Source organism: Hordeum vulgare, chromosome 2H (genome assembly GCF_904849725.1).
Source record: "Hordeum vulgare subsp. vulgare chromosome 2H, MorexV3_pseudomolecules_assembly, whole genome shotgun sequence".
In the NCBI taxonomy this organism is placed as follows: Eukaryota; Viridiplantae; Streptophyta; class Magnoliopsida; order Poales; family Poaceae; genus Hordeum; species Hordeum vulgare.
Window position 1 is genome coordinate 274,913,285 of NC_058519.1, and position 25,769 is coordinate 274,939,053.

The following is a 25,769-nucleotide window of genomic DNA, read 5'->3' on the forward strand; positions in this document are numbered from 1 at the left end:
TTCACATTGATATCTACTGATGAGCATCTCCACAGCTCATTGAGATGCCTAGTTAATGTGACTATCTTCTCCTTTTTTGTATTGCAACCTCCACCACATTCCACACCATCTATAGTGCTATAACCATGGCTGACACTCATGTATTGCGTGAGAGTTGAAAAGGTTTGAGAAAGTAAAGGTGTGAAACAATTACTTGGCCAATACCGGGGTTGTGCATGATTTAAATTCGTTGTGCAATGATGATAGAGCATAGTTAGACTATATGCTTTTGTAGGGATAACTTTATTTTGGCCTTGTTATTTTGAAAGTTCATGATTACCTTGCTAGTTTGCTTGAATGATTAGTGTTTCCATGTCAATAGCAAACTATTCTATTGAATCTAATGGATCTGAACATTCATGTCACATAAGAGGAATTACAAAGGACATCCATGCTACGTAGCATGAAAGCATCAAAATTTCATTCTTTATCACTTCCCTACTCGAGGACGAGCAGGAGTTAAGCTTGGGGATGCTTGATACGTCTCAAACGTATCTATAATTTTTGATGGTTTCACGTTGTTATCTTGTCTTCTTTGGATGTTTTATGTACCTTTTATATCTTTTTTTGGGACTAACATAATAATTCAGTGCCAAGTGCCAATTCCTGTTTTTTTTGTGTTTTTACTCTTTTCGGTTATGATTGTGTTTTTGTGTTTCTTTTTGCGTTTGTGCCAAGCAAAACCGTTATGATTAGTCTTGGGGACGATCGTTTGGTCATGCTGGAAAAGACAGAAACTTTCTGCTCACGAAAAGAATTTTCGTTTTTTTTCTGTAAGTGCTTTTGAGTTGATTCGTTTTGCTGCTGATTGCTATGCCACTTCTTCAGATTGTCGTAATTTTTGAGAAGTTTTGAAGTACCATAGGTATACAAAATATACACATTGCTACAGACTGGTCTGCTGTTAACAGATTCTGTTTTTGTTGTGTTGGTTGCTTATTTTGATGAAACTATGGATAGTATCAGGGAGTATTAGCCATGGAAGATTGAAAGTACATTAACCCAACATCAGCACAAGTAGAATTTAAGTTTGCTACAGTACCTAAGGAAGTGGTGGTTTGCTTTCTTGTACTAATGTTATCATGAGTTTCTGTTTAAGTTTTCGTGTTGTGAAGTATTCAAGTTTTGGGTGAAGTTCTTATGGACAAAGAGATAAAGAGTGGCAAGAGCTCAAGCTTGGGGATTCCCAAGGCACCCCAAGAGATTCAAGGATGTCGTAAAAGCCTAAGCTTGGGGATGCCCCGGGAAGGCATCCCCTCTTTCGTCTTCAATCCATCGGTAACGTTACTTGGGGCTATATTTTTATTCACCACATGTTATATGTTTTTGCTTGGAGCGTTTTGTATCGTAGGAGTCTTTTATTTTTGTTGTGACACAATCATCCTTGCTGCACACCTAGAGAGAGAGACATGCACTCACCGTGATTTTGTCGAGCTTCACTTATATCCTTTAGTAGACAATTCAGCTCACATGTGCTTCACTTATATATTTTGAGCTAGATACTTTTGCTCTATGTGCTTCACTTATATATTTTAGAGCGCAGCGGTGCGTGGCTTGGTAGTTGATCTATGATTTGAAAGTAGTCTCAGAAAGCGTAGTTATCCAAAGGGATACGAAAACTTCCACCTTCTTGTGCATTGAATAGTTAGAGAAGTTTGATTCGTGTCAATTAGTTTTGAGTTGTGGTTATGGTAATATAGAAGTCATGCTACTAAGGTGTTGTGGATCTAGAAATACTTGTGTTGAAGTTAGTGATTCCCGTAGCATGCACATATGGTGAACCGCTATGTGATGAAATCTGAGCATGATTAGTCTATTGATTGTCATCGTTTGCGTGGCGGTCGGGATGGCGCGATGGTTTATACCTACCAACCCTTCCCCTAGGAGTATGCGTTGAATGCTTTGTTTTGATTAATAATACAACTTTAGAAACAAGTATGTGAGTTCTTCATGACTAATGTTGAGCCCATGGTTTAGATGCACTTTCACCTCCCACCATCACTATTTTCTTAGGGCCGTGCAACTTTCGTCGGTGCACAAAACCCACCATTAGCCTCCCTCAAAACAGTCACCATACCTACCTACTATGGCTTTTTCAAAGTCATTCCGAGATATATCGCCATGCAACTACCACCATGACATGTGCCACCACATCTACATTGCCATTGCATGATCGTAAGATAGCTAGCATGATGTTTCCATTGACGTCTATGCCATGCTAGATCATTGCCACGGCACAATACCGAAGGCATTCCATATAGAGTCATACTTGCTCTAAGTTTTGAGTTGAAAGTGTGATGATCATCATTAATGGAGCATTGTCCCATGTGAGGAAACAAAAGAGGCCAAAGAAGCCCACAAAAAAAGAGGCCAAAGAGACCACCAAATAAAAAAAAATGAGAGAAAAAGAGAGAAGGGACAATGCTACCACTTTTCCCACACTTGTGCATATTAAGAACCATGATCTTCATGATTGAGAGTCTCTCGTTTTGTCACCACCATATAGCTAGTGGGAAATTTTCATTATATAACTTGGCTTGTATATTCCAATCATAGCCTTCCTCAAAATTGCCTTAGGTCTTCGTGAGAAAGCAAGTTGGATGCACACCCAGTAGTTTTCTTTAAGAGCTTTCACATACTCGTAGCTCTAGTGCATCATTTGTATGGAGATCCCTACTCATTCACATTGATATCTACTGATGAGCATCTCCACAGCTCATTGAGATGCCTAGTTAATGTGACTATCTTCTCCTTTTTTTTATTGCAACCTCCACCACATTCCACACCATCTATAGTGCTATAACCATGGCTGACACTCATGTATTGCGTGAGAGTTGAAAAGGTTTGAGAAAGTAAAGGTGTGAAACAATTACTTGGCCAATACCGGGATTGTGCATGATTTAAATTCGTTGTGCAATGATGATAGAGCATAGTTAGACTATATGCTTTTGTAGGGATAACTTTCTTTTGGCCTTGTTATTTTGAAAGTTCATGATTACCTTGCTAGTTTGCTTGAATGATTAGTGTTTCCATGTCAATAGCAAACTATTCTATCGAATCTAATGGATCTGAACATTCATGTCACATAAGAGGAATTACAAAGGACATCCATGCTAGGTAGCATGAAAGCATCAAAAATTCATTCTTTATCACTTCCCTACTCGAGGACAAGCAGGAGTAAAGCTTGGGGATGCTTGATACGTCTCAAACGTATCTATAATTTTTGATGGTTTCACGCTGTTATCTTGTCTTCTTTGGATGTTTTATGTACCTTTTATATCTTTTTTTGGGACTAACTTATTAATTCAGTGCCAAGTGCCAATTCCTCTTTTTTCTGTGTTTTTGACTCTTTTCAGATCTGATTTTGGAACGGAGTCCAAACGGAAGAAAAACCCTGAAATGATTTTTTCCCGAACGGAAGAAGATCAGGGGGCCTTTGGGCCAAGCCAGGTGGGCTCCAGGGAGCCCACAAGCCCCCACTCCGCCACCAGGGGGGAGGCGGCGGTGGCAGGGCTTGTGGCCTCCCTGGACGCCCCCTGACCTAGATCCTTGGCCTATATATTCCCAAATATTCAGAAAAAAATCAGGGGAGCCTCGAAAATACTTTTCCGCCGCTGCAAGCTTCCGTTTCCGCGAGATCTCATCTGGAGACCCTTCCCGGCACCCTGCCGGAGGGGACTTTGGAGTTGGAGGGCTTCTTCATCATCATCATTGCCCCTCCAATGTCTCATGAGTAGTTCACTTCAGACCTACGGGTCCGTAGTTAGTAGCTAGATGGCTTCTTCTCTCTCTTGGATCTTCAATACAAAGTTCTCCATGATCTTCATGGAGATCTATCCAATGTAATCTTCTTTGGCGGTGTGTTTGTCGAGATCCGATGAATTATGGATTTGTGATCATATTATCTATGATATACATTTGAGTCTTTGCTCTTTTCTTATATGCATGATTTGATATCCTTGTAAGTCTCTCCGAGTCTTGGGTTTTGTTTGGCCAACTAGATCTATGATTCTTGCAATGGGAGAAGTGCTTGGTTTTGGGTTCTACCATGTGGTGACCTTTCCCAGTGACAGTAGGGGCAGCAAGGCACACATCAAGTAGTTGCCATCAAGGGTAAAAAGATGGGGTTTTTATCATTGGTTTGAGATTATCCCCCTACATCATGTCATCTTGCTTAAGGCGTTACGCTGTTCTTATGGACATAATACACTAGATGCATGCTGGATAGCGGTCGAGGTGTGGAGTAGTAGTAGTAGATGCAGAAAGTATCGGTCTACTTGTTTTGGACGTGATGCCTATAGATATAATCATTGCATAGATATCGTCATGACTTTGTGCGGTTCTATCAATTGCTCGACAGTAATTTGTTCACCCACTGTCTACTTGCTTTCATGAGAGAAGCCACTAGTAAACACTACGGCCCCCGGGTCTATTCACATCCATCATTTACACCTACGCTTTTACTTTGCTTTGTTACTTTGTTGCTTTCAGTTCTCACTTGGCAAACAATCTATAAGGGATTGACAACCCCTTCATAGCGTTGGAGCAAGCTTTTGTGTTTGTGCAGGATCTTGAGATACTCCTCCACTGGATTGATACCTTGGTTCTCAAACTGGGGGAAATACTTACCACCGCTACGCTACATCACCCTTTCCGCCTAGAGGGAACACCAACGCAAGGCTCCAAGGCCATGGGGGAAATCCTTTGCATACTTCCCTAGGAAGTCCCTTAAGGCGTAGCCGCAGCAGAAAGATCAAGCCAAGTATTCTCCCATCGACGTGCCTATTTCTGGTGCCATTAGAAGGTCTTTTGTTGCAGTACCATGCGCCATTAGTATGAAATCTTTGCTAAGAGCATAAAATCTTTGCTGAGAGCCCCATGACATCAAAGATTCTGGCATATATATGTTTTGTTTCATAACCACAAATTCAACAGCCCATAACATATATATCAAATATAAAATACATAATATGTGCCCAATAGTTTTACTGATCCACAACACATAACATATATGCAAAGTTGCATAACAAATTTAATGATCCATATATCAAAATTCCATAGCATCCATACATCCAAAATTCCATAGGATCCATATATACATATAGTTCCATAGCATCCATACATACATAGCTCCATAGCAAATATAATAACAACAATACTTTGCGGGCATTAGTAAGTAATATTTGGCACTAAAACAAATGCCTTCATGTCCACATCGTAGTCCAAAGAGCAAGTTTCTCATCATCAACTCTTTCCATAGCTTCTACTATATGTTGAGTAAAAATCTTTGTTTTGTTCATAAGCATTCGGGGAGATAATAATGGACTGCAACAAGTAAATACATTCTACTAAAGAGCAATTATCATAACTAAAGTCCTTTTAATCCAAAATAGTGGGCACATCACTAGTTAAAGTTTTGACCTCTACAAACCCACTTTTTTGGTTTTAGCATTAAAATCAACACCCTCCAAGCAAACGGGATACTCCCTTACTAAAGTTGATTCATCTCCAGTCCCTTTATCATTAATATTCAGAGAAGTAAACAATGATTCAATAGGAGAAGTACCAATCATTTTAAGATCTTCATCATGATTCCGATAAAAACCGGGAGGAAGAGCTTTTTCTAGGAATTCCGTTTAGCTTTCAACTTAGTTGTCCTCTCATTACTTTGAGTAATAGAAACTTGGATAGATTTAATAGTCTCGTTAAAATAATTCTTCAGAGGCAAAGCTTTTTCAAGATTTTCTACATCAAGAGCAATTCTACCCATGGTTTTAGCCAAAGTATCAACAACATGCGTTTGTTTCTACCATAGTATTGATTTTTTAGAATTAACGAATTCCTTAATTGTGTTCTCAAGATGAGACGATATCCTATTAGAATTTGTAGAATAATTTAAATAAGAATTAACATAAGAATTTCCATAATCATTAGGAACATTATCGGGATATGGCCTAGCTTTCAAATTACTCCTATAAGCATTTTTGATGAAATTATTTCGCGAGAGAAAGTTCACATCAATAGCATCATTATTTTTCTCAGTCAAGGTAGACAAGGGTATATCATTCGGATCAACATGAGTATTTTATTAGAAACCAAATTCATAAGAGCATCCACTTTTTCAGTCAAACTAATGATTTCCTCAACGTAATTTACCTTCTTACCAATTGGAGCTCTCTCGGTATACCATTAAGAATAATTAGTCATGATGTTGTCCAGAAGTTTTGTGGCCTCTCCTAAGGTCACATCCATAAAGGTACCACCTCCAGCAGAATCTAGAAGGTTTCTAGACACAAAGTTTAGTCCAACATAGAAATTTTGGATAATCATCCACAAGTTTAAACCATGAGTGGGGGAATTTCTTATCATCAATTTTATTCTATCCGATGCTTGTGCAACATGTTCTTGATCATTATGTTTATAATTCATTATTTCATTTCTCATGGAGATGCTCTTAGCAAGAGGAAAATATATGGCAATAAAAGCATCTTTACAATTATGCCATGTTCCAATACTATTACATGATAAAGATGAAAACCAAGATTTAGCTTTATCTCTTAGTGAAAACGAAACAATTTTATTTTCACAATATCATTATCCATATCCTTTTTTTGCATATCACAGAGTTCAACAAAGTTATTGAGATGTGAAGCGGGATCCTCATTAGGACTTCCCGAAAATTGCTCTTTGATGCCAAGATTCTGTAATGCAACATTAATATCAAAAGCATCTGCACTTGTGGCGAGTGGTATAGCAGTACTAATAAAATCATTTTTATTAGTATTTGAGAAGTCACACAACTTAGTAGTATCTTGATACATGGTTACCGAGCAAGCAAAGTTATGAGCAAGACAAGCAAACTAGAGAGTGAAGATCCAATCTAGTGACAAGATAAACAAGCAAAGGTAAATATTTTTTGTATTTTTATTTTTTAGGAGACAAACTAAATGTACCAGAAAATAAAAAGGAGAACAAGTGAATGAAAATTTGTGTGGACTTACACGGTGCGAGTAATCTTTCCTGATACTTGTGATGTGCGTTGGGTTTTCCGTGAAAAGGAACGGCTTATCGTAGCACAATGTGGGTAAGTATTTCCCTCCGTTATGAAACCAAGGTATATAGAACCAATATGAATATCAACCACAACCGTCTTCAACTGCTGCACACAAAAGAACAAATAACTTGCACCTAACGCGGGCAAGAGGGTTGTCAATCCTCTTGATCTCGTTATTTGCAAGCGAGTGAGGCGTGTAGATAATTGTAGATAGCAAGATAAAATAAAATAAAAAGTAAATGGCAGCAAGGCATTGAAAGTTTTTTATATATATTGTGAAAAGACCCAGGGGCTATAGTTTTCCCTAATGGAATCTCTCATGAAAAATAGCATACGATTGGTAAACAAATTACTGTTGGGCAATTGACAGAAAAGCGGATAGTTATGCGTTATTCACGTCACTGATCATGTGTATATAGGCATCACATCCATAAAAAAATACGTTGAGTCCCTCCTGCACCTATTACTATTACTCAACTCAATGACTGCTATGCAGCATGCATCTAAAGTATTAAGTAAAACAGGATCATGCATGGAGAACGATGACATGATGTAGACAAAGTAAACTCAAGCAATATAAATTAACCCCATTATTTTATCTTTAGTAGAAGCAACACAAAGACGCATCTGGTCCCTTTATGTCACTGGGATAAAGAAATTCGCAAGGTTGAACCTACTAGAATGCACCTCTCTCACCGAAGAAATATTAATGAAGTTGGCCAAACTATTTCAATAGATCAGAGAGATTTACGAAACTATCATAATCATGCATATAAGAATCATATAAGTATTCAGAGGAGACTCAAATATTTATCATAAATAACCTAAACATAAACCCTCAATTCATCGGATCCCAACAAAGCACCACACACAAGGAATTACCTCATGTAGATCAAAGCAAAGATGTGATGATCATTGTATTAAATATCAAGAGCGAGATTGCCATCTAGGTACTCGCCATGGACCTGTAGGTGTATGGTGAACTACTCACACATCATCATGAGGGCAGCAAGCTTGATGAAGAGGGCCTCCATGATCGATCCCCCTTTGATAGGCTGCTAGAGCGGAGCTCCAGATGGCCTCCCGTCGGAATAGAGACTTGTAGCGGTGTAAAAATTGTTTCGGGACTCCTTCTAATGTTTTTAGGGTATAAGAGAATTTATAAGCCACATAAGAGATGTGGGAGGACCTTGAAGGGCCCACAAGATAAAAGGGCGTGCCCCCCTAAGATGTATCGTGATGGCTTGTGGGGCCCTCGTCCAGCCCCCAACCTTCCTCTGATGCTTGTTGATATTCTTTTGATCCAGAAAAAAACAACAAAAATTTTCACGTCAATTGGACTTCATTAGGTATGGAAAACCTAAAAAGTGAAAACATGCAGAAAACAACAACTAGCACTAGGCACTAGGTCAATAGGTTAGTGCTCAAAAATAATATAAATTGGTAAATAAATACCCCCAAAGTATCATAGAATGACAATATATCGTCATGGAACAATCAAAAATTCCAGATACGTAGGAGACGTAGCAGTAGGTTGTCGGGTGCTCTCGACGCTGGTTCATCGACGACTGTATCAGCGTGATCGTCCGATTTGTGATATGTCTCTGGTTGTCTCTTCATGGTGGTGCGCGCGTCCTCCTTGTGCTTGTACTTCAAGACCTGGCGTTGATCGTTCTTCAGCTGTGGGTCCATCGAGGCGTGGGATATCTCATCTTGCATGTCGGTCCCGCTGGTCGATTGATGTCATGAGGGTGACAGAACCATACGCGCTCCGCCGATGTCGTGGCTGGTGGCAGGCCTCGTTGGGACCGCCTGACACGCGTGCAAGGTTTCACCCTCGTCTGGACGGTCGCAATTTGCGAAGTTGAGTACACCCTTGCATGTTCTCCTGCGCGAGCGGAAAGTTCAGCACGAGCTCGCCCTGCGCCAGAGCTTCCCGCTTGTTTTTGGCATGGAGTGATGCGAGGCTTGGGTGATGCTCTGACTCCTGGGAATGCTTGAAGGAGCACCTCCATGCACCGCCTCCTGTGGGGCGTTGGTTGAGGTGGTCATGCAAAGTGCATGGTGGAGGCTCCGATATACGCATCGCGGCATTGGTCGTGGCGTTAGCTGCATCACCCGCTGCTGTGGCAGCACTACCTCTGGACCATGCGAGTGCGTTCTCGGATGTCACCATGGCTAGGTCCGGATCGCAGTTCATGGATGTCTACATAGTGTTGTGGATGCGCTCTCCAGCATGAAGAATGCGAGATCCGTCCTCGCCTCCGTCGCCCGTAGTGTCGAGAATGGGCATCCTGGACGAAGTTGGAACAACTGATGATGCTCCCCAGGCCTTCTTAGTGTCAGAAATATGCCCTATAGGCAATAATAAAGTAGTTATTATTATATTTCCTAGTTCATGATAATTTTCTATTATTCATGCTATAATTGTACGTAATACATGTGTGAATATATAGATCACAATGTGTCCCTAGTGAGCCTCTAGTTGGCCAGCTTGTTGATCAATAGATGATCATGGTTTCCTGATAATGGACATTGAATGTCATTGATAACGGGATCTCATCATTGGGGAATGATGTGATGGACAAGACCCAATCCTAAACATGGCACTAGATCGTATTATTCTTCTGCTAAAGCTGTTATAATGTCAAGTATCATTTCCTTAGACCATGAGATTGTGCAACTCCCGGATACCGTAGGAGTGCTTTGGGTGTATCAAACGTCACAATGTTACTGGGTGATTATAAAGGTGCTCTATAGGTATCGCCGAAAGTGTGTGTTGGGTTGGTACGAATCGAGACTAGGATTTGTCACTCCGTGTGACGGAGAGGTATCTCTGGGCCCACTCGGTAATCCATCATCATAATGAGATCAATGTGACTAAGGAGTTAGCCATAGGATGATGTGTTACGGAACGAGTAAAGAGACTTGCCCGAAACGAGATTGAACAAGGTATAGGGATACCGACGATCGAATCTCGGGTAAGTATCATACCGGTAGACAAAGGGAATTGCATATGGGATTGATTGAATCCCCGACATCGTAGTTTATCTGATGAGATCCTCTTGGAACATGTAGGAACCAACATGGATATACAGACCCCATTGTTGGTTATTGACCGGAGAGGTGTCTCGTTCATGTCTGCATGGTTCCCGAACCCGTAGGGTCTACACACTTAAGGTTCGATGACGCTAGGGTTGTTATGGGAAGAGTATACGTGGTTACCGAAGGTTATTTGGTGTCCCGTATGAGATCCCGGATGTCACGAGGAGTTCCGTAATGGACCGAAGGTAAAGATTCATATATAGGAAGTGGAGTTTTGATCGCCGGATGAGTTTCGGAGATATCGTTATTGTACCGGGACCACCGGAAGGGTTCCGTGGGTCCATCAAGAAGGGCCACCAGCCCCAAGAGGCTACGTGGGCCAAAAGTGGATGGCAACCAGCCTGTAGGTGGGCTGTTGTGCCACGACTAAGGGCCCTAGGCGCAGCAAGGGGCTATGGGGCCAAACCCTAGGCGTGCGAGGTTGCCTTGGGCGCCGCCCCTCCTCCCATCTTGGCCGCCGCACCTCCTAGGGTTTCCCTAGGGGTGGCCGGCCCTCCTCCTCCTCCCTCCTATATATAGTGGAGGGTTTTGGGGCTGCAAACAACATAATGCCTCTCTCCCTTGGTGCATCCCTAATTCTCCTCCTTGTCCTTCGTAGAGCTTGGCGAAGCCCTGTCGGAAGAATGCGCAGCTCCACCGTCACCGCCGTCGTGCTGCACTAGCTCTCCCTCAACCTCTCCTCTCTCCTTGTTGTATCAAGGTGTAGGAGACGTCACCGGGTTGCATGTGTGTTGAACGCGTATGCGCTGTTGTTCGGCGCTTAGATCGGAATCCACCGCGATGTGAATCGCTGCGAGTACGAATCCATCAACCGCGTTCTAGTAACGCTTCTGCTTAGCACTCTTCAAAGGAATGAAGATGCTCTACCCTTTTACTTGTTCCTGGTTTCTCCTAGAAACATCCTTGTGAAGCGTAGTATATTTTTTTGAAATTACTACGTTCCCCAACAGTGGCATCCGAGCAAGGTTCTATGCGTAGATTCTATGCACGAGTAGAACACAAAATTTGTGGGCGATGATTTTTTTTCAATTGCTTGCCATTACTAGTCCTATCTTTTTTTGGCTGTATTGTGGGATGAAGCGGCCCAGACCGACTTTACATGTACGCTTACATGAGACTGGTTCCACCGCCACACATGCACTTGGTGCATAAGGTGGCTAGCGGGTGTGTGTCTCTACACTTTAGTCGAATTGGATTCGATGAAAAGGGTACTTATGAAGGGTAAATAGCATTGGATTATCAACGTTGTGGCTGTCACATAGGTAAGAAGTGTTCTTACTAGAAACCCAAATCAGCCGCGTAAAACTTGCAACAACAATTAGAGGACGTCTAACTTGTTTTTTTAGGGTATGCTATGTGATGTGATATGGCCAAAAGGATGTTATGTTACATATGTGATGTATGAGATTGATCATGTTCTTGTAATAGGATTCACGACTTGCATGTCGATGAGTATGACAACCGGCAGAAGCCATAGGAGTTGTCTTAATTTATTGTATGAGATGCAACACCATGTGATTACTTTACTTTATTGCTAAACAGTTAACTATAGTAGTAGAAGTAATAGTTGGCAAGATGACATTGCAAAGACACAATGATGGAGATCATGATGATGGAGATCATGGTGTCATGCCGGTGACAATCATGATCATGGTGCCCTGAAGATGGAGATCAGAGGAGCAAGATGATATTGGCCATATCATGTCACTATGTGATTGAATCTGATGTTTATCATGTTTTTCATCTTATTGCTTAGAGCGAGGGTAGCAGAGATAAGATGATCCCTCATTAAAATTTCGAGATAAGTATTCCCGTAACTGTGCCTTTGTGAAGGATCGTTGTCTCGAAGCACCACATGATGATCGGGTGTGATAGATTCTAACGTTCGAATACAACGGGTGTAAACCAGATTTACACACGCAACACACTTAGGTTGACTACACGAGCCTAGCTTGTACAGACATGGCCTCAAATACTGGAGAACGAAAGGTCGAACATGAGTCGTATGGATGATACGATCAGCATGGAGATGCAAACCATTGATGACTAGTCCGTCTCACGTGATGATCGGACACGGGCTAGTCAACGTGGATCATGTAACACTTGGATGATTAGAGGGATGTCGATCTAAGTGAGAGTTCATTATATAATTTTATTAGATGAACTTAATTATCATGAACTTAGTCTAAAATTGTCTTTACAAATATTGTAGATGCAATGGCCAACGCAAATGTCCCATTCAACTTCAACGCGTTCCTAGAGGAAACCAAGCTGAAAGACGATGGGAGCAACTATGCGGACTGGGCTCGTAACTTAAAGCTCATCCTCATGGCTTCCAAGAAGGCATATGTCCTTGATGCGCTACTGGTGACCCTCCCGTTCCCGAGGCAACCCAGGATGTTAGGAACGCCTGGCAGTCGCGGAGTGATGACTACTCTCTCGTTCAGTGTGACATGCTTTACAGTTTAGAACCGGGGCTCCAAAGGCGTTTTGAGCAACATGGCGCATATGAGATGTTCGAGGAGATGAAACTAGTTTTTCAAGCTCATTCCCTGGTCGAGAGATATGAGGTCTCTCACAAGTTCTTTAGTTGTAAGATGGAGGAGAATAGTTCTGTTAGTGAGCACATACTCAGAATGTCTGGGTTGCACAACCGCTTGACTCAGCGGGGAGTTGAACTTCCGGATGACGCGGTCATTACAAGAATCCTCAAGTCGCTTCCACCTAGCTATAAGGGCTTTGTGATGAACTACAATAGGCAAGGGATGGAGAAGACCATTCCCAATTTGTATTCAATGCTGAAATCGACAGAGGTAGAAATCAAGAAATAATATCAAGTGTTGATGGTGAATAAGACCACTAGTTTCAAGAAAGGCAAGGGTAAAAAGAACTTCAGGAAGGACGGCAAAGCAGTTGCCGCGCCTGGTGAACCAGTTGCCGGGAAGAAGCCAAAGAAAGGACCCAAGCGTGAGACTGAGTGCTATTATTGCAAGGGAATCGATCACTGGAAGCGAAATTGCCCCAACTACTTAGCGGATAAGAAGGCCGACAACGTCAAAGGTATATATGATATACATGTTATTGATGTGTACCTTACCGGCGCTCGTAGTAGCTCCTGGGTATTTGATACCAGTGTTGTTGCTCACATTTGCAACTGAAAACAGGAACTGCGGAACAAGCGTAGGCTGGCAAAGGACAAGGGGACGATGCACGTCGGGAATGGTTCCAAGGTCCTTGCGATCGCCGTCGTCATGCTACCTCTACATCTACCTTCGGGGTTAGTTTTAAACCTTAATCATTGTTATTTGGTACTAGCTTAGAGCATGAATATTGTATCAGGATCTTGCTTGATGCGATAAACTCATTTAAATCTAAAAATATTGGTTGTTCCATTTACATGAGTGATATGTTTTATGGTCATGCCCCGCTGGTCAATGGTTTATTCCTGATGAATCTCGAACGTGATGTTACACATATTCATAGTGTTGGTACCAAAAGATGTGAAGTTCATAATGATAGTCCCACATACTTGTGGCACTAACTCTTTGGTCATATCGGTGTCAAGTGCATGAAGAAACTCCATACAGATGGACTTTTGGAGTCTCTTGATTTTGAATCATTTGACACGTGCGAACCATGCCTCATGGACAATATGACCAAGACTCCTTTCTCCAGATCAATGGAGAGAGCAACCAACTTATTGGAAATAATACATACCTATGTATGCGGTCCAACGAGTGTTGATGCTCGCGGTGGCTATCGTTATGTTCTCACCCTCATTGATGATTTAAGTAGATATGGGTATGTCTACTTAATGAAGCACACACCTGAAACCTTTGAAAGGTTCAAGGAATTATAGAGTGAGGTAGACAATCAATGTGACAAGAAAATAAAGTTCCCACGATCTGATCGTGGAGGAGAATATCCGAGTCACGAGTTTGGCACGCACTTAAGGAAATGTGGAATTGTTTCACAACTCACGCCGCCTGGCACACCGCAGCGTAAAGGTGTGTCTGGACGTCGTAATCGCACTTTATTGGATATGGTGCAATCTATGATGTCTCTTACTAATTTACCGCTATCATTTTGGGGATATGCATTGGAAACTGCCGCATTCACTTTAAATAGGGTGTCGTATAAATCCGTTGAAACGACACCGTATGAATTATGGTTTGGCAAGAAACCTAAGCTGTCGTTTTTGAAAGTTTGGGGCTGTGATGCTTATGCGAAGAAACTTCAACCGGAGAAGCTCGAACCCAAAGCGCAAAAATGTGTCTTCATAGGATAGGCTAACGAAACTATTGGGTATACCTTCTATCTTAGATCCGAAGGCAAAATATTTGTTGCATAGAACGGATCCTTTCTAGAGAAAGAGTTTCTCTCGAAAGAAGTAAGTGGAAGGAAAATAGAACTTGAGGAGGCAAGTGTGCATCATGTCAAACCGGAGAGCATAGCACAGCACAAGAAAATGTTTCTGAGGTTCCTACACCGGCAAGGGAAGAAGTTAATAATGATGATCATGAAACTTCAGCTCAAGTTGTTATTGAACCTCGAAGGTCCACACGGACACATTCCGCACCACAGTGGTACGACAAACCTGTCATGGAAATCATGTTGTTGGACAACAGTGAACCTTCAAACTATGAAGAAGCGATGGCAGGCCTGGATTTTAACAAATGGCTTGAGGCCATGAAATCGGAGATAGGATCCATGTATGAGAACAAAGTATGGACTTTTGTGGACTTTCCTGATGATCGTCAAGCCGTAGAAAATTAATGGATCTTTAAGAAGAAGACTGGCGCGGATGGTAATGTGACCATCTATAAGGCTCGACTTGTCGCTAAGTATTATCAACAAGTTCAAGGGATTGACTTTGATGAGACCTTGTCACCCGTAGCGATGCTAAAGTGGGTCTGAATCATGTTTGCAGTTTTCGCATTTTATGATTATGAAATCCGGCAAATAGACGTCAAAACGGCATTCCTGAACGTCTTTCTTAAGGAAGAATCGTATATGATATAGCCGGAATGTTTTGTCGATCCTAATAATTATGACAAGGTATGCAAGCTCCAGGGCTCCATCTATGGGCTAGTGCTAGCATGTGAGAGTTGGAACATTCGCTTTGATCAGGTGATCAAAGTGTTTGGGTTTGTACAGACTTATGGAGAAGCCTGTATTTACAAGAAAGTGAGTGGGAGCTCGGTAGCGTTTCTCATGTTATATGTGGATGACATATTGTTTATGGGAAATGATATAGAACTACTGTAAAGCATAAAGGCCAATTTGAATAAGAGTTTTTCAATGAAGGACCTTGGAGAAGCTGCTTACATATTAGGCATCAAGATCTATAGAGATAGATCGAGACGCCTCATAGGTCTTTCGCAAATCACATACCTTGACTAGATATTGAAGAAGTTCAATATGGATAAGGCTAAGAAGGGGTTCTTACCTGTATTACAAGGTGTGAGGTTGAGTATGACTCAACACCGACCACGGCAGAAGATAGAGAAAAGATGAGTATCGTCCCCTATGATTTATCCATAGGCTCTATTATGTATGCCATGTTGTGTACCAGACTGTTTGGGAACGTCGCATGGGAAACAAAAATTTTCCTACACGCACGAAGACCTATCAAGGTGATGTCCATCTACGAGAGGGGATGTGTGATCTACGTACCCTTGTAGACCATACAGCAGAAGCGTTAGTGAATGTGGTTGATGTAGTGGAACGTCCTCACGTCCCTCGATCCGCCCCGCGAACCGTCCCGCAATTAGTCCCACGATCTAGTGCCGAACGGACGGCACCTCCGCGTTCAGCACACGTACAGCTCGACCTTCTTGATCTCGCCCTTCTTGATCCAGCAAGAGAGACGGAGAGGTAGAAGAGTTCTCCGGCAAAGTGACGGCGCTCCGGAGGTTGGTGATGATCTTGTCTCGGCAGGGCTCCGCCCGAGCTCCGCAGAAACGCGATCTAGAGGTAAAACCGTGGAGATATGTGGTCGGGCTGCCGTGGCAAAGTTGTGTCAAATCAGCCCTAAAACCTCCGTATATATAGGGGGAGGAGGGGGAGCCTTGCCTTGGGGTCCAAGGACTCCCAAGGGGGTCGGCCGAGCCTAAGGGGGGAACCCTCCCCTTCCAAACCGAGTCCAGCTAGGTTTGGAAGGAGGAGTCCTTCCCCCTTTTCCCACCTCCTCTTTTTTTTCCTTTTCTCTTTGATTTTCTTCCTATGGCGCATAGGGCCTTCTTGGGCTGTCCCACCAGCCCACTAAGGGCTGGTGCACCACCCCCAAGGCCTATGGGCTTCCCCTGGGTGGGTTGCCCCCCCCCTCGGTGAACTCCCGGAACCCATTCGTCATTCCCGGTACATTCCCGGTAACTCCGAAAACCTTCCGGTAATCAAATGAGGTCATCCTATATATCAATCTTCGTTTCTGGACCATTCCGGAAACCCTCGTGACGTCCGTGATCTCATCCAGGACTCGGAACAACATTCGGTAACCAACCATATAACTCAAATACGCATAAAACAACGTCGAACCTTAAGTGTGCAGACCCTGCGGGTTCGAGAACTATGTAGACATGACCCGAGAGACTCCTCGGTCAATATCCAATAGCGGGACCTGGATGCCCATATTGGATCCTACATATTCTACGAAGATCTTATCGTTTGAACCTCAGTGCCAAGGATTCATATAATCCCGTATGTCATTCCCTTTGTCCTTCGGTATGTTACTTGCCCGAGATTCGATCGTCAGTATCCGCATAACTATTTCAATCTCGTTTACCGGCAAGTCTCTTTACTCATTCCGTAATACAGGATCCCGCAACTTACACTAAGTCACATTGCTTGCAAGGCTTGTGTGTGATGTTGTATTACCGAGTGGGCCCCGAGATACCTCTCCGTCAAACGGAGTGACAAATCCCAGTCTCGATCCATACTAACTCAAAGAACACCTTCGGAGATACCTGTAGAGCATCTTTATAGTCACCCAGTTACGTTGCGACGTTTGATACACACAAAGTATTCCTCCGGTGTCAGTGAGTTATATGATCTCATGGTCATAGGAACAAATACTTGACACGCAGAAAACAGTAGCAACAAAATGACACGATCAACATGCTACGTCTATTAGTTTGGGTCTAGTCCATCACGTGATTCTCATATGACGTGATCCAGTTATCAAGAAACAACACCTTGTTCATAATCAGAAGACACTGACTATCTTTGATCAACTGGCTAGCCAACTAGAGGCTTGCTAGGGACAGTGTTTTGTCTATGTATCCACACATGTATATAAGTCTTCATTCAATACAATTATAGCATGGATAATAAACGATTATCTTGATACAGGAATTATAATAATAACTATATTTATTATTGCCTCTAGGGCATAATTCCAACACAGACCTCATGTGAACCTTGCCATAACTTTGGTAGGGAGGTACCAAAGTGATCGAGGAGTGGATCACTGGATAGTGCTCAAGAACATCCGTAAGTACCTGAGAAGGACTAAACATATGTTTCTCGTTTATGGAGGTGCCAAAGAGCTCGTCGTAAAGGTTACGTCGATGCTAGCTTCGATACACATCCGGATGACTCCAAGTCACAAACCAGATACGTGAATATCTTGAATAATGAGGCAGTTAGCTGGTGCAGTTGCAAGCAAAGTGTCGTGGCGGCATCGACATGTGAAGCGGAGTACATAACTTCTTCAGAAGTAGCACATGAAGGATTCTGGATGAAGGAGTTCATCACCAACCTAGGAGTAATTACCAGCGTGTTGGGCCCGATGACTCTCTTTTATGACAACACTTGTGCTATTGCCATTGCCAAGGATCCTAGGTTTCACAAGAAGACCAAGCACATCAAGCGCTGCTTCAACTCCATTCGTGGATACATCGAGGATGGAGATACAAATATTTGTAAAGTACGTAAGGATCTAAATGTCGCAGATCCGTTGACTAAACCTCTTCCACGAGCGAAACATGATCAACACCAAAACTCTATGGGTGTTCATTCATCACAATTTTATTAGATTAATGACTCCAGTGCAACTGGGAGACTGTTGGAAATATGCTCTAGAGGCAATAATAAAGTGGTTATTATTATATTTCCTAGTTCATGATAATTGTCTATTATTCATGCTATAATTATATTAACCGGAAACCGTAATACATTGTGAATATATAGATCACAATGTGTCCCTATTGAGCCTCTATTTGCCTAGCTCACTCATCAATAGATGATCATGGTTTCTGATCATGGACATTGGATGTCATTGATAACGGGATCACATCATTGGGGAATGATGTGATGGACAAGACCCAATCCTAAGCATGGCACTATATCGTATTGTTCGTCTCCTAAAGCTATTCTAATGCCAAGTCTCATTTCCTTATACCATGAGATTGTGCAACTCCCGAATACCGTAGGAGTGCTTTGGGTGTATCAAACGTCACAACGTAACTAGGTGATTAGAAAGGTGCACTACAGGTATCTCCGAAAGTGTTTGTTGGGTTGGTACGAATCGGGACTGGGATTTGTCATTCCGTGTGACGGAGAGGTATCTGTGGGCCCACTCGGGAATCCATCATCAAAATGAGCTCAATGTGACAGAGGAGTTAGCCACAGGATGATGTGTTACGGAACGAGTAAAGAGACTTGCCAGCAACGAGATTGAACAAGGTATCGGGATACCGACGGTCGAATCTCGGGCAAGTATCATACCAGTAGACAAAGGGAATTGCTTACGGGATTGATTGAATCCCCGACATCGTGGTTCATCCGATGAGATCATCGTGAAACATGAGGGAACCAACATGGATATCTAGACCCCGTTGTTGGTTATTGACCGGATAGGTGTCTCGTTCATGTCTGCACGGTTCCCGAACCCGTAGGGTCTACACACTTAAGGTTCGATGATGCTTGGGTTGTTCTGGGAATAGTATATGTGGTTACCGAAGGTTGTTCGGAGTCCCGGATGAGATTGCGGACGTCACAATCAGTTCCGGAATTGTCCGAAGCTGAAGATTCATAAATAGGAAGTGGAGTTTTGATCGCCGGATGAGTTTCGGAGATTATCGGTAACGTACCGGGACCACCGGAAAGGTTCCCGGGGTCCACCGGGAAGGGCCACCAACCCCAAGAGGCTACATTAGCCAAAACTGGATGGGAACCAGCCCGTAGGTGGGATGGTGCGCCACCACTAAGGGCTCAAGGCGCAGAAAGGGGCTAAGAGGGTCGAACCCTAGGCACGGGAGGCTGTCTTGGGCACCAAGCGCACCCTAGGGCGCCGCCCCTCCTCCCATCCTGGCCGTCGAACCTCCTAGGGTTTCCCTAGGGGTGGTCGGCCCTCCTCCTTCTTCTTGCTATATATAGTGGATGGTATTGGGGTTGCAAACAACACAATGCCTCTCTCCCTCGGTGCAACCCTACTTCTCCTCCTCCTCGTACTCCGTAGAGCTTGGCGAAGCCCTATCGGAAGACCATGCAGCTCCACCGTCACCACGCCGTCGTGCTGCTGGAGCTCTCCCTCAACCTCTCCTCTCTCCTTGCCAGATCAAGGCATAGGACACCTAACCGGGCTGCACGTGTGTTGAATGCGGAGCCACCATTGTTCGGCGCTTAGATCGGAATCCACCGCGATCTGAATCGCTGCGAGTACGACTCCATCAACCGCGTTCTAGTAACGCTTCCGCTTAGTGATCTTCAAAAGTATGAAGATACGCTACCCCTCTGCTCATTGCTGGTTTCTCCTAGATAGATCCTTGTGAAACATAGGAATGTTTTTGAGATTACTATGTTCCCCAACACTTTGGTGCCAATAGATACTATGTGTTGTAGAAGATTCGTGCACCTATCTCGGCAGAGATGTTGGGGTGCTTAACCGACGATCTATGGGAACAACGAGGTCCCTTTTCTATGGATTTGCAGGGATTACATATGCACAAAGAGCATCACCGATAACAACATACATGCGGGTTTAATCAGGTTCGGGCAGCTCGGAGTGTAAAACCCTACATCCTATGTTTTGGATGATTATGCGGATCATCACAATAGAGATGCTCTCACCCAAGAATGATGCTCGAGGGCAGAAGGTAGGTGCATGGAATGAATGGGCTTTCGACCTTTCAAACTGTAGCCATGGTGCTCCTTTTAGAGTCCAAGGGGTTACCATGGTGGCAAATTGGTGTTTTTGTGGGAGAATAGTCTACTGGCTAGCTACCAAAATTACTAACAGAAGAAACAGTGGGAAGTACCTAAGTCTGACGGTCGGAGACAAACGCATTAAATGCATTGTGAGGTGGGGCGCGGGCGATGCTTTTTGGCAAGGACTACCTCTCCTTGTGTATTGTTCATCTAGCTACCTTCTATTTGCTTGACATGTCGCATGATGGTTGTCATTAAAGCGATTGCATGCCTCTGACTAGGCCGACCTAACCGCCTGCCCGCTCGACACATGGCTGATGCTGACAATCAGCCTGATGAGGTGGAGCGATGGAGATCTGGAGGGGGCTTACTGGGTGTGGTTGTTGTCTGGCTTCCCTCCTCCACGCAAGTTGCGTTGCCGGGGCCTTGTTTCTGGTCTTTGCTTGCTATAGTCCGAAGGCTCGTGCTGATCGGCGGGGTCTTGCCATGCTAAAGTCCCACTATTTTAGTGACATAGCAATTTATCGTTTTTCTCCTAATGCAGTAAAAGAGAGCAGGAGCGAGAGAGTGGGTTTATATAAGTACACTCAAGGGTTGGGGCGTTGATGGCTTGTCACTTCTGAAGATAAGAGTGTGTAACAGCCTAAGACCGACGTTCCAGAGGATTCTCTTTTATTTTGTTATCGCCGTGTGATCTATTTGGTTGTCTCATTCAGCATTGCATCATGCACGTCATCCGCATGGCATCGGCACTCCGTTGCCATCATTTTTTTCAAAACTTGCATCCGTTCGTACTTGTGGTTCTCCTCGTTCTTGTCGTTGACCGTTTTGTGACCAACCACACACGCCCGCACCTGTGGCATCGTTGAAATATTATTTCTAAAAGTATATATAAAACATCCTCGGAATGGGTCAAAAGTTGGTGTGCAGTCTTAATACAGCATAGATAGTCCGCCTACCAAATTTAGTCGCATTGGAAAGTCGTTAGATACCCCAACGGTCAACTATAGCGGCACCATCATGGTTAAATAGTCAAACATTTTCAGTGTTTCAAATTGATGTCGGGCTGTCCATTTATCCCTCTCTTCTTGGCCCAACCCCGTCTAGACAGCCCACCTAGCCCAGCTAGCCCCCCTCCTCTTCCGAACCATCCGATCGAGATCAAACTGTACGAAAAGGGAGCAAATCCCTGAACCCTAGCCCCCCTTTCCTATTTAAGCACACCTACCGTGTAAATCAGGAAACCCTAGACCCCCAGCAAAATCCATGCCCCTCCTAACCCTTGCAGCCACTTGGTGCAGCTTCCTCCTACCTAGTGCGACCCTCCCATCCCAGATCGGGGCCCGTCCGAGACCATTTGGGCCCGGACGAGCCCGCCGATACGCGCGAGCTCTCTCCGCTCCCTGATCTAGCTGATGTAGCATCCCCCCAAGCCCCCTCCTGCAACGCCATCCCGTCCCCGCCCGATCTCCTAGGCGTCGGCGCTGATAGACACCTTGGTTGTAGAAATGGAGCGCTCCGGCCTCGATCTCCTCATTCATAGCCTTCGCTCGCCTCCCCTACAACTGTTGCCCCCATGCATCCTGCTCGTGCAGGAGCACGGGAGGGAGACGATGGCGAGCCGCCCACTCGCGTTGACCCGTTGGTAGGTCGCAACTACGCCCAACTTACCTCGCTCTAGGCCATGATCCGCTTGCCCGCTCCGCTCCCAGGCCCGCTTGCTCCAACCGGCCTACCTCTCCACCGTCCGGGCCCAAGGCTCATGGCGAGCAACACTTTGTCTCATGTATGTTTTTTTCCATCCAAAAACCGTGGTCACTTTGTGGTTTTTTGCTAAGCTGTGCCCACATCAGTTACACCAATAGTAGTAGATTCGGCTCATGTATGTTTTTTCCATCCAAAAAATTTGTCTCATTATCCCGGAAATTATAGTTTTGTAAAACCCCTAGAGATCATTCATTTAATATCCCGTGCATCCCTTTTAAAACTTTATATATGGAAAATGTGTAGAATTTTGTGTAGATTGACAATATCCAACTTACATGCATGTGTAAAATGTTTAAACTTGTTGTTTGTACTGATTTGCATTATGCCATGTTAAAAATGATTTATTTCATAACTAAATAACCGAATCTCCAATTTAAATAAACTTTATATGAAAAATCATCTACTCTTCGTGATCTACATGATTGTGACATTTGCATGCATAATAGGTTGGATCTACATGCTCAATTATTTATTGCAAAAGTGCTTCGTGAATAAGTCTAGAAACTAGTATTATTTTATTCAAACTTTGTTGGATTATTGGATCTAATCTGTAGACCATTTGCATATGGCACTACATAAGAATTGTTCTATGTGATGTCTACTTTGATGCCATTTACATCATTATTAGCATGCTCATTTGTTGCTCCCAAGGTGCTATCATGTTAAAACTACTAACCCGTTAATGTTAGGTTCCATTTTGTGAAGCTCGAATTCAGCAAACCATGCCCCTTTTGAATGCAGGCCAATCAAGTGATTTTTTGTATGCCATGTCTAGCTGTTGTTAGTAAGTTTGCATTGCCACAAATTTCATGTTTACTTGTAGTTTTTATCATGTGAACACGTCATAAAAACATTGCTGTTTTGAGGGTCCAAAATAATTCTAAGTCTGGAATCGGCTATATTTTGTTCCTATGCTTCCATGTCATTTTCTATTAATCTAGAACCCCTTTGGGGTTGGTCCAATGGAATGAATTGTAAATCATGTTATCCTCTGTTAGTTTGTGCCATTAGTTTTTAACTATAGGTTATGAATCCTAGTTAATTTTTTCATCATACATGTCAATCTGATAAAACTAACTATGAATGTGTGCACCATGTTATTTTTTCTAGGTGTGAGAAACTGCTTAGTTTAGATTGTCATGTTGGGTGGATGCTAGCTATGAATGTGTGCATAATTAGACCTTGCTAGTATGGAATGAAATGAAGTGCATCATGCCTACTACCATGCTCTAAATTTTCAAGCCATTATATGTATGTAGCGTATGTTTTTCTTGCTGCTAATGTGCTTTCATAATGAAAACTGCTGTGTTAAAAATGTTATTCTTACAAAGTCTAAAACTGTGTTCAAATAGCCATCTTGTGAGCTCACTTACTAGTGATCGATGCTTCTATTCAATTTGGTGTTATGAGATGAACTGTTGTGCATCATGTTAACTACTGCCCCATGTACTGTTTGTGCATTTTTCAAAGAACATATGCTCCCTTGGTGGTTTTGATAATTCATGACAACATACATTGTCCCTTGGACTAACGCTTTTACCTAGTATATTTCAGGATTAGTTCACAATGATCTTTGGCTATAGGATTGAGTGAAGAAGCCCCTTGATGAAGGAAGGAATAGGATTGGCTAAAGCTTCAACAAAGAAGACTCTTCATTTTACACTCTGTGAGAAATCAATTTTGAGCCCATAGGAAAGCCAATACTATTAAAAGGGGATGAGGTATTATGATGAATTCTTTGCTCAAGTGGTTAGAGATAGCCAACAATAATACTCAACCACTCTTACACAAAATAGATCTATCCCAAGCCAAATATCCAAAATCTGTGCCACGAACACTTATCGCTCGGCCCTACCGATTTTAGACTTAGATATATCCCTGCCAAACCCTACCTTTTCGGTGCAACCAAAACTGCATCGGCGCTTCCGAGTTCAGGTGACCAACTTTATGCCGCCTCGGTACACAAAATGGTAATTTCCAAGTTTGAGTATCGGTGTTACCAAGTTGTGTCATCTGACCGTTAGTCACCTTTTCGGTTCTACCGAGTTGTGTATATTGGTTCTATAGAGATTCAAGGTTGCTACCTTTTGAGAAAGTTGGTACCACCAAGTTTGTAACTTCGGTGTCACCGAGTTGGTCAATTATGGTGTAATGGTTGGATTTTGTGCGTTGCCTATATATACCCCTCAACCTACCTCTCATTTGGAGAGGAAGCACTCAGAACACACTTACACTTTCCAGATCCAGTTTTTTGAGAGAGAGCCACCTACTCATGTGTAGAGATCAAGAGATTCCATTCCTACTATTTGAACCTTGATTTATAGCCTCCCCAAGTTCATTTTCACAAGATCGATCAATACCTCCTACCCCTACCAAATATGAGAGAGTAATTGAGTGTTGAGGAGACTATCTTTAGAAGCTCAAGAGCAAGGAGTTCATAGTTCTACCACACCTATTTCCTTTTGGAGGGTGGTGCCTCCTAGATTGGTTAGGTGTCGCTTGGGAGCCTCCTACTTTGTGTTGTGGAGTTGAACCAAGATGTTTGTAAGGGCAAGGATATCACCTACTTCGTGAAGATCTACCATGAGTGAGGTTAGTCCTGTGTGGATGGAAGTCGTGGTGGAATAGACAAGGTCGCTTCTTCGTGGACCCCATGTGGGTGGATCCCTCTGAGGACTCCCCCAGCCGTTACCTTCTGTCAGTTGAAGTCTCCACTAACATGGACGTACGACAGCGCCACCTATCGGAACCATGCCAAAAATCACCATGTCAACTTCTTCGCGTTTGATCTTCCTAAACTCTACTCCTTACTACATGTGTGAAGTCCTTACTTTCCGCTACCATATTTGTTGAGTAGCATGTCTATGGTGCACTAGACTTGTTAGAATCGCTAAAACCGGCCAACCATTATGTCGTGGTTTTGTCACGGCAGATGTCCTCGTAAAAGGACTTAGTACGGGAACCATCGCACCTTGGTAGCGACTCAAAGGGGTTAAACGGGAGGAACACGGCGGGTTACCCAGGTTCGGCCCCTCAAGATGAGGTAATAGCCTACGTCCTGCTTTGTGTGTATTGATGTGGATTCGATTACAAGGGAGGCGTAACTCGCCTAACCTAGCACTCGATGATTTTCTCACCTAACCTCCTTCTTCCGACTCGCCCTTATATATAGGTCAAGGCTTTAGGGTTTACAAGAGTCCCTTCCTCCTTACAAATCGTGACCACCGCGGTCTCTAAGTCGCCGTCTTGCAAAACCCAAAGACCTTCCATAAATCATAACCGTCCCGCGGCCTTGAACCGCCCAGGCTAAGGCCCAAACAGCCCAAAGGATGAATCGCCCTACTAGTAACCCGGCCCATATTGGGCGGGTCACTTAATAAGCAATATCCCCAACATTAGGCCCCAAATTGACTTGAATTTTCATGCCAATGCTTCCGCTTTAGTTGAAGGTGATTCACTCCTTCGTTTTCCTCCATACATCAGAAATTTTAACTCGCCATCCGGTACCGGAAAATCTTTGAGTCGCCAATCCATTTCCCATCGGCACCTTCCTTATCCCTCGATCTTCGAGAAATTTAACATAATCCCAACGGATCTTTTAGTGCATCATTATCCCAAAATTTTCGGACGTCATCATGGCGAATCTTTTATTCCC